General features: G+C 47.4%; 1 protein-coding gene across 2 annotated transcripts in view; it reads left to right on the forward strand.

Moving 5' to 3' along the window:
* Fam169b (family with sequence similarity 169 member B) overlaps positions 1 to 9,431 on the forward strand; it is a 51,427-nt gene that overhangs the window by 2,593 nt on the left and 39,403 nt on the right. The window lies entirely within an intron of this gene.

Below are 9,431 nucleotides of genomic sequence, written 5' to 3' on the forward strand. Positions count from 1 at the left end.
TGTGTGTGTGTGTGTGTGTGTGTGTGTGTGTGTAGTGCTGGGCATTGAACACAGAGCCTAACAAATGCGAGGCAATTGCTCTACCCCTGAGCTGCACCCCCAGCCCTGGATTTTCAGAATAGGGGTCCTGATTTCATTGAGTGCAGTGAGTGGAACAGACACCTAGGAAATGATGTTTATGCTCCTAGCCTGACTACAAGATCATTAAGGCAGGGATGGTTCGTTTTCAGCTTTAGGGATCTAATAGTGCATTATTCTTATTACTGTTTATTAACACACACATCTTTTCATTTACATGTTTTGCCCACACTGGCAGTATTCAGTGCTGTGTTCATGGGGGGCACTTCGTGTGTGTGTGTGTGTATATGTGTGTGTGTGTGTGGTATTACAGGTCAAATCTCACAAATTCTGGGCAAGCACACCATCCCTGAGTATAACCCCTAGCCCTTTATTTTTGTTTTATTTTGAGACATGGTCTGTGTCTTAGTTACTATTCTCATTGCTGAGACAGAATACCTGACACCCAAAGTTAAAGGAGGAAAGGTTTATTTAGCTCACAATTGGTAAAGGTGGCTACAGTTTGTAGGGGTGGCTCCAAGGCCAGGTGGCATGGTGGACAGACATGGAAGAGGAGAAACAGTCTGTGGCAGGGAGAAGGCAGCAAAGCAAGCAAGGGACAACTACAGCTCTTTCTATCCCTTATATTTTATCCAGGCTCCTTAGGGCGGGCTGCACTCACACCCTTAACCCAGTGTCCTAGCATTGCACCATGAATCAATCCTAGTGTCACACACTCTGGATCCAGTTACCCCTAAAAAATCCCCACCTATGACCACTTGAGGCTTTGGGGGGACTTGCACTCGCGGTTCTTAGAAAGAACAATGCACATAAAGGTGTGCACTAAAGGGAACACTGGTTGCAATGTCCACAGCCCTGTGAACTGAAGAGACTGTTCTCGTCTGCCACAGGCAGAGGGGAGTGGAGGCTCTGAGTGGTCAAGTCACTAACGAAGGCCACACAGCTAGAGTTTGGGGGGAGAGGTTTGCAAAGTGATGATTGAGTGGGGTTTTGTTTCTGGCAGCGAGGTTTATGCAATCTGCAGTGCATTTATTTTCCCTGTGAAGAGCGCACTGTGACAGGCTCTAGCTCCTTGGACTGCAGCCTGCAGAGGAGGCTGTCAGGCTCCAGTGCTTCTGGGGCTGTGGCCTGGGGGCTTCAGGAGTGGGCAAGATAGGGATAAGGAGTGAGGGCCTGGGCTCCGCCTTGCGCCCTTGGCACCAGGAGATGAAGCAAGGCGCCTTGCTGCTGACCTGATCAAGCTGGAAATTTGAATTTAATCCTATTTAGTTAATTTTTTATTTTTATTATGCTGCAAGGACCAGTAATGTTTTCATCTGTCCACTCTCCTTCACTGATGTGGTTTCTGGTGAATGTGTGTGGTTGGAGGTTTTTTTTTTTGTGTGTGTGTGGTGCTGGGACTGGCACTCAGAACCTCATGCATGCTAGGCCAGGGCTTTTACCACTGAGCTGCACCCCAGACCAGGCTCTAAGGCTTTACCTAAGGGTACAAAGGGTGGCCTCCTCCTGCTCCCCACCTCCCTTGCACATAGACTTCTGCTTGTCACCTGTGTGTCCGTCCAGGTTTCCGGTTGGAGGATTTTCTGCTCTACTGGCATTGCAAAGCTTTAGGTGATACCTTTGGAGCAAGCTGTTCAGTACGTGAGTCTCTCTCTTTCTCTGTCCCTGTCTCTCTCCTCTTTTTTGTTAATTGTGAAACACATGCGTGCTTAGCTAGCTGTCTGGAAGTCTTTGGCTTCTAAGCAAAGCCTCCTCATTGCTCTGGGGCTGAGGGAGGCTGAAATTTGTGTGGAAGCTTCCCAATCAAGGCAATGGCTGTTTCTAGCTCAGTTCAGCAGAGCCCTGAATACTGCGAATAAAGGAGCCACTGCAGGCTTTTGACACTGCCTTGAGTGTGACTCCATTTCCAGGTTAGGAAAAGTAAAGATGTTCCTACTGGAGCCCTTCGATGCACAGATTGTCAAACACCCTGAAAATATTTTTGCCCATTTTAAGAAAATGTCAAAATATCAGCAGCCCCCCCACGTCCTTTTTGGCATTTAATAAGGTTCTGGGTATAGGTCTTTAACTATAATTTGCATAATGTAAACATATGACTGACTCTTAGAAATCTGTTTCCTATTTGTCCTGGACCTAATTTGGGGGGTTGATTTTAAGAATGTGCTGTAATAAATATTCATAACCACTAAGCAATCTCACCACAGACCCTTCCTCATTAATAATGCTTTAAATAAAATTCCCAACTGTTTCCTGCTGCTTTGGGCCCCATTGTGTTGGCTGTGATTTTGCAGGATTTCAAAAAAGCCTTCAGGTGTTCTTGGAGCCTGGAACTCTATAATCCAGTATTTAAAAGCACCCCAAGCTCTTTCCCAGGAGCATCCCTCATCCCACACATGGTGTGGCTTGAAATGCGTGGACCTTGCAGGATCCCGTGGTATCAAGGACCTCTTTGCAGCTTTGCAAATGCGTCACTACAGATGTGGAGAATGCTGTCGCTGTTTCCTTTGTCATTTTATGTGAGTTCTGTGTGTTCAGGGCCGTGCAGGTTTGTGCGACTGTGTGTTCAGCTGGAGCTGAAGGGACCAGATCGGCTCTGGGTAGGAGTTAATTACTGATGAACTGGTTGAATCCATCACTGTGACTTTGGGAAACATCCTGGAATGGGAAAGGCAGTCAGTATTCCTGCAGTTGGCTCTGAAGCTTTCCTTCCAACTTCTCCCTTCTGGAAGCTCCATGTGACTTCCATAAAGGTGGCTGGAGAAGCAGGCACCCTGCCCTGTGGCCCTGGAGAGCTGATTCGTGCTTGCTTTTCTGGCTAAAGGCCGGGGTCTGCTCTCTGAGGGTACCTAGCTGAAGGCCATCAGGATCCTCCCTTCCCTTCTACCTTGAAACAGCTTTGCCCTTCACTTATTTCCCCTTTCTTTATTTCTCTTGCTAATTATTAATTGATCTCAAGAGGTTTCAAAGATTAAAAAATAATTTCTCATCAAAAAGAGATGTAGCCTTTTTATGATCTTTCTGTATTAAATCAAAACCACTTGTCCTAACCTTGGGGTTACCGCCTGCTGACAGCCTCTGCTCTTCCCCTGTCTTCTTCCTGTGCCCTGTTTCTCTACTTGGCAGACCTGAACTGTGGGTCCAAAGCCAGCAGACCCGGTATCCTAGCTCTGCCACCTGCCTGGGCATCCCAGATGGGTCATCTGGGCTCTTTGAGTGTCAGAGGCCATTGTGAGGATGCAGTGACTGATGACAAAGACTTAGGTGCTTTATGATCATCTAGCGGACTTTATTTCTCACCAGCTCCAAAATCCAAAATCCAGACTGTTCAAAAATCTGAAACTTCTTGAGCACCAATGTAACACCACCAAGTGGAAAATTCCACACACTATGGGACTTTGTTCCATGCACAGATTTATTAAATATATAAATGTAGTAAGTACTTTATTAAATAATACTAACTTATTAAATATAAAATTACCTTTAGGCTCTGTACCTAAGTGCATGTGCAATAGAAAAGAATTTCCTGTTTAAATGTGGATCCCATCCTCAAGACAGCTCATTATGTATAATGCAAATGTTTCCAAATCTGGAAAATAATCCCACATCTAAAACACTTTTGGTCTTAAGCACTTTGAAAAAGGGATACTCAACTGCTATGTGTAAATAGGCAGCTTTATTGTAATACAGGTCATACACCATATAGTTCATCCATTTAAAGTATAATTCAATGGGTTTTTAGATTATATTCCCAGAAGTTGCCACAATCAGTTTTAGAACATTTTCATTATATCTGAAAGAAACCTTTCTTCCCCCTTCTGTCACTTATTTCTTCCCTCTCTCCTCCCTAGCCTCAGGCAAGTGCTACTTTCCTTCTCATCTATGGATTTGCCTACTCTGGATATTTTACAGAAGCAGACTTACACAGTAGGTGGCCATTTTGTGTCTGACTGACTTCTTCCTCATCGTGTATCCTTTCAAGGGTCTTCTGGAAAGTAGCATGTTTCAGTACTTCATTCACATTTATGGCAGCATACCGTTCCATGGTGCAGATTCTTTGTATAGCACATTTTTTGGTTCATTCATCAATCCATATATAGTTGAACAGTTCCTGCCTTTTGGCTATTGTGAAGAAAGATGCTAGGAACACGTATTCACTAGTTTTAATGGGCATCTGTCCTCATTTCTTTTGGGAACTCAAGACAAAACCATCCAGTCAGATGGTAACTATATTTAACCTTTTGGGGAGCTGTAAGATTGTTGTACAACATTACCATGCCATTTCGTGTTTCCTCCGACCATGTGAAAGTCTTCTGATTTCTCCACATTGGGCTGACAACTGTTATTGTCTGCCTTTTCGATTGTAGCTATTTTGGTGAATGTGAAGTGGTACCTTGGTTGTGTTTGATTTGCATTTCCTGATGACTAATGATGCTGAACATCCTTTCATGTGTTTCTGGGCCATTTATGTATTTTTACTGGAGAACTGTCTATACAGATCCTTTACTCATTTTTAAGTTGGGTTATTTGTCTTTTTATTGCTAAGTTGTAAGAGTCCTTTACATATTCTAGAAACAAATTTTTTATTTTTGAATGCAAGTCCCTTATGTGATTTGCAAAACTCTTCCGTCTTTTCAATTTCTTGATGGTGTCTTTAGAGGCACAAAAGTTTGTAATTTTTTCAAGGGCAATCTGGCTTTTCTATTTTTCTCTTTGTTGACTGTGCTTTTGGTGTCATATATCAAAGACCACCACCCAATTCAAGGTTAGGAAGCTTGGGGTCTATGTTCTACCATTATATTTTAATTAGAATTATGACTTCGTTTTGTCTGTTGAGCAGATACTGCTACCCAGTTCTATTAAATTCCTGTATAGTTTGTGTCATTTGAAGTTTTAAAAGTAACCCAGTGATTAAAAATAATTATTTTTCCTCATGTGATTATTATGATACCATTACAAACACATTCTGCTCGTTGGCAAACATTTCTGGTTAACCCATAAGGAGATCTCACGAGACTTGTTGAAATATGTGCCCGGTCATCAGAATGAAGGGAAATCTGTCTGATGAAATGAAAATGACTTATGTTTGATTGTTCGCTTAACACCAGATTAGGAATGCCATAACACAACGAAGAGAGGCCACTTTGCTTTATCTGGTCTTGGTGAACTGGGACTAACCTTAAACCCAGTCTTTCTCTTCTAGGTCCTGATAGACTCCCTTTCACAGTATACTGACCTTGCTTCTTCGGGATCCTCCACTCCATGTCTAGCAGCCTCCCCAGGAAGCTTGCTCTTTGTAAAATGTTACTGTTTTCGTGATACAGAGGCTCGAGCCCAGGGCCTTAGTGCTGAGCCAGTGTCCCCAGACTGTTGTTTATTTGTTTTAGAAACAGGGTCTCAGTTGATAAGCTGCTTGCTGGGATCGAACTTGCAGTCTTCCTGCCTCACCCTCCTAGCACTGGGATTGCAGGCATGGGCCACCATGCCTGGTTTGGCTTAGTTTTTGAGCCCGTCTGCGCTTACTTAGTGCCCCAGGCCTGCTCCTTTTGTTCTTTCAGGCTCCTGTAGGATCTGGGTTCTGTCCTTGGTTGTGACGATGCCTCCTTCTCCGTCACACTGTCACATGTCTGTAATGCAGAGACCCTTCTGACGGCAGCCCTCTCTGAGCTGTGCGTTCGGTTTTGCTCGACCGTCTCTTCCTGTTGTCCTTGGCAGGAAACCTGTAGATTGCCTTGTCAAATATGTTTTTTCAGCTGTCTTTCTGACAGTATGGGAAGTCCCTGACTCACAGACGCCCCCGCTGTGAACTTCCAGGCGCATGAATGGCTCTCGCTTGACAAACACTGGTGGGTGAGCCTGCCTGGTGGAATTAGCTCCCGTGTCTGCGGACACTGGCACCGTTGTGCTGCTGTGTCTCTCTGTGCAGCGTGGTAGACAGAACGCAGGTGTACAGTGCTCAGGCCCGAGCCTGGGAGGAAAAGCAGTGGTGATGTAGAGGTGACTGCTAGGCAGCGCAAAGCAAAATACGCTGTATATTTGTGTCCAAGGTATGAAAGACTCTCTGTGTGGGATTTACGAATGAATCTGCATCATAACTCTATAAAATCTGGAGTCAGATGGCCAGAATTCAGAGCGAAGAATGTCCCAGAGGCTGGTAAAGATAGCAAATTGCCATTCAGTCGCCGGAAAGAGACATGATGCCACAGTGCTGCAGAAGGTGTCTGGGATGAGGGGACAGGGATCCCTGGGAGGAGGCAGGAGCTATCCATGGTCCTTGGAAGGAAGGTGGCAGCTGGGCCAGAATAGGGCGTGTGAGTGCTGAGGAGTTGCCCTCCACCGGCTGCCCTGGGAACCCTGGCCTCGCCTCCTGTCGTTCAGGCTCAGTGTCGGTGCCCACCCAGAGTTCATGGAGACCGACTCCTCCTCCCTGCAGGGATGGCGACTTGGGGCCTGAAGCACCGGGGCCTCCTTTACTTCAAAGCAGCTCCCTACCTCGTCGGCGCAGGCTGTGAGTTACGCCAGTCTCTTCCTTGCGTGTTTCTGAGTTTCTGTTTGCAAAGTCTTCCTATTATATACCCAGGGAGACAAGGTAGAAGGAATGCAGGCTTCAAAAGATGCCTAATTACATGAGGGAGGATGGGGTGGCATTGGCCTGGACAGAGGCCTGTCTCATCTTCAGGGCTTAGTAGATTGTCCTGCCATGATGTGATGGAAGGATGGGTGAGGCAGTCCCATCCGGCCTGTTCATCCCAAGAGCCTGCTGACACCCAGGGAAGAGATGCTGCAGGGAACCTGGCAGGAGGCATGAGCTACAGAGCCCATGGCCAAGAGAGGACATGGGGCAGACGGAAGGCGAGGGTGGAATGTTTTGCCTTGGTCTGCTGCTGGTGCTAAGAATGCTTGGTAATTCAGGAGAAGAATAATTTAGGAGACCTGTGATGAGGTCAACCTGAGCTCCCACCTGAAGGGCCGGTGGGACAACAGAGGCTGGGGGAAGTAAGACAGGGCAGGGAAGAGGCGTCTTGGCCCAGATCCTCTCTGGTGGGACCTGGGCTGTAGGCGTACCTGCATGGTGGGGCATGCCTCTTCGCAGTTGCTACAGGTCACATGGCCTGGTCCCGTCACTTCCTGTGGTTGATCGGTAGGTAGGCCATGAGCTCTAAGAAGGGAGAGTCCTGTTGCTTGACCTCCTGGGCAGAGTCAGGTGCTGACACTGCAGCAGAAGCATGTGATGCTCGGGGGAGCTGTGGGACATGGAGGTGCCCCAGGTGAAGAGGCGGAAAGCAGGACACCTGGGAGAGGAGGACCAGAGCGACAGTGTTTGCAATTGTGGCCACACGCTGGCTTCTCTGATTAGAGCATCCAGCCCTACAGCCAGCTCTGGGGATGTCTTGTGACCAAGCATAACATTCACCCTCACATTGCTCCTAATTTATTTACAGTTTTTGGTGACTGCACGTCATGTGCACGCTGAGAAAAACAAGCAGGAAATCAAAAAATGATGATTTCTTCCTGGAAAAACATGCCCATTATAGCCTGCAGTGACACAGGAGAACCAGGCAAACATTTGGATAAAACTGGAATCTGACTTCTGAGTGGCCCTCAGGGTCCTGGGGGGTGCCACAAGCCTGGCCCACTGCCAGACCCCTCGACCACCTTGGGGCAGGTGAGGCGGGTGGGAGTGAGTGTGGTTTGGGGGGCTGTATCGGAATGGGGTGTGCCTGGGCCTGGGACTTAGCGCTAGTACCGTGCCTGCCTTGCAAGCACAGTTCCTGAGTTTGATCCTGGGTACAGAAATGGCGTGTGCCTCACCCCTGGTGCAAGGTCTTCACGTTTGGGGAGGTGGGTCAGATAGGGAGGCTGGAGTCAGGGGGACTGTGAGTTTCTGACTCCTAGAAAGAGACCCATCTTCCAAAGCAGCACCTGATTCCTGCCTCCAGCCTGTAAGGCAGGTGAGAGAGAAAGATGGGGTCACCCCAGCTCCATCCGACAGGGTGAGCCCAGCAGTGAAGGGGGAGTCTGTGTCCACTGCAGTGGGTGGGTGTGGGGGAGGTCTGCCCACCTAGGGTCTTCTGAGCTTCTGGGCTCAAAGGGGATTCTCTGGATCCCACTTTACCCCTCTTTCCCTGTTAGCCAGCACCCTGTGGGTCCCCATGGTCCTGCAAACGTTGTATCTTTGCTGTAGCCTGTGCTGGCTTTGGGGATATGGCAAAGGCAGATGCCGGCCTGAGCCGTGTGTGATCACCCCCACCTGCACGGAGGAGCCCCATTTAAGTAAGCTCAACAGGTGAGGGGCAGCGCTGGCGGGAAACTCAGCTGCCATTTACATACCTGCTTCTCCAGGCAGCTAAGGTGCTTGTGTGGCTGTAGGTGTGGCCAGTGCCCTTGGTCATGCAGACCTGAGTTTTGTTTTGAGCGGGGGGGGGGGGCACAAAGGGAGTAAATTGGGAAGTTGTTTGCAGTGACAGCAGTGGGCTTTGGAAACACATGTTGGCAGTGGTTTGGGAATTACGTCTTTATTCCCTGTGGATTTATGGCACTTACTATGAGTTGGATTTAGAAATAGGGGACGTGGCATCTCGCCACGACATGTCATTCTTACAAAAGGCCTCATGATATTTGGAAAAAGGGGATGCTTCAAGGAAAATATCCCATGTGTCAAGGATGGGGTCTTTGTCTTTCAGCACAGGGAGGGTTAGGGGTGACCAACGGAGGCATATGGAAGGTATTATTGTCACCACCGGGAGAGGTCTCCTTATGTATCCACCAGCCCTGAGAAACTTGGAGTGCTTGGCTTGGTCCAGCCTGATGACTTTAAGACTGCTTTCCTAGACAGACTGGCTTAGGTGTGGTCTTCCTTTTGTCCCCAACATCTTGCAGTTCAGCTGCACCTCAGGATCCAGGCACTCCAGCCCTCTTTTGCCGTTTCCCTAGAGTTAAAATGTAGTCTCACAAACACAGAATTGCTTAAGGCAAGAGAGGCCTGAAGAGCAAAGGAGGCTGGTGGGAAAGTGCTGCAGACCAGATGTTTCCTTCTCCCTACAAAGAGGCACCCAAGTTCATGGGCATCAGGGAAGTGTTTTCCTTTAAAGAAGACATCTGTATGGAAATGGCAGCCTGAGTAATGCAATGTGACAGTTGCTATGTCAACTGGCATATTTTTCCCCTCCCCTTCAATTATTGACCAGCTTAGTCAATGTTGCATAAAAGTCATGCAATGCCATGGAATGTGTTTATGTGCCGGCTTCTGCTAGAACTTTCCAGTGTTTTTTCTCCTACATGTATTTTGCTTTTGGGAAGATGGACTGTCGCTTTGGTTTAAATGTGCTTTTTTTTTTTTTTTTTTTTTTTTTTTG

Source organism: Fukomys damarensis, unplaced genomic scaffold (assembly GCF_012274545.1).
Source record: "Fukomys damarensis isolate Sample0158 unplaced genomic scaffold, DMR_v1.0_HiC HiC_scaffold_7, whole genome shotgun sequence".
Lineage (NCBI taxonomy): Eukaryota > Metazoa > Chordata > Mammalia > Rodentia > Bathyergidae > Fukomys > Fukomys damarensis.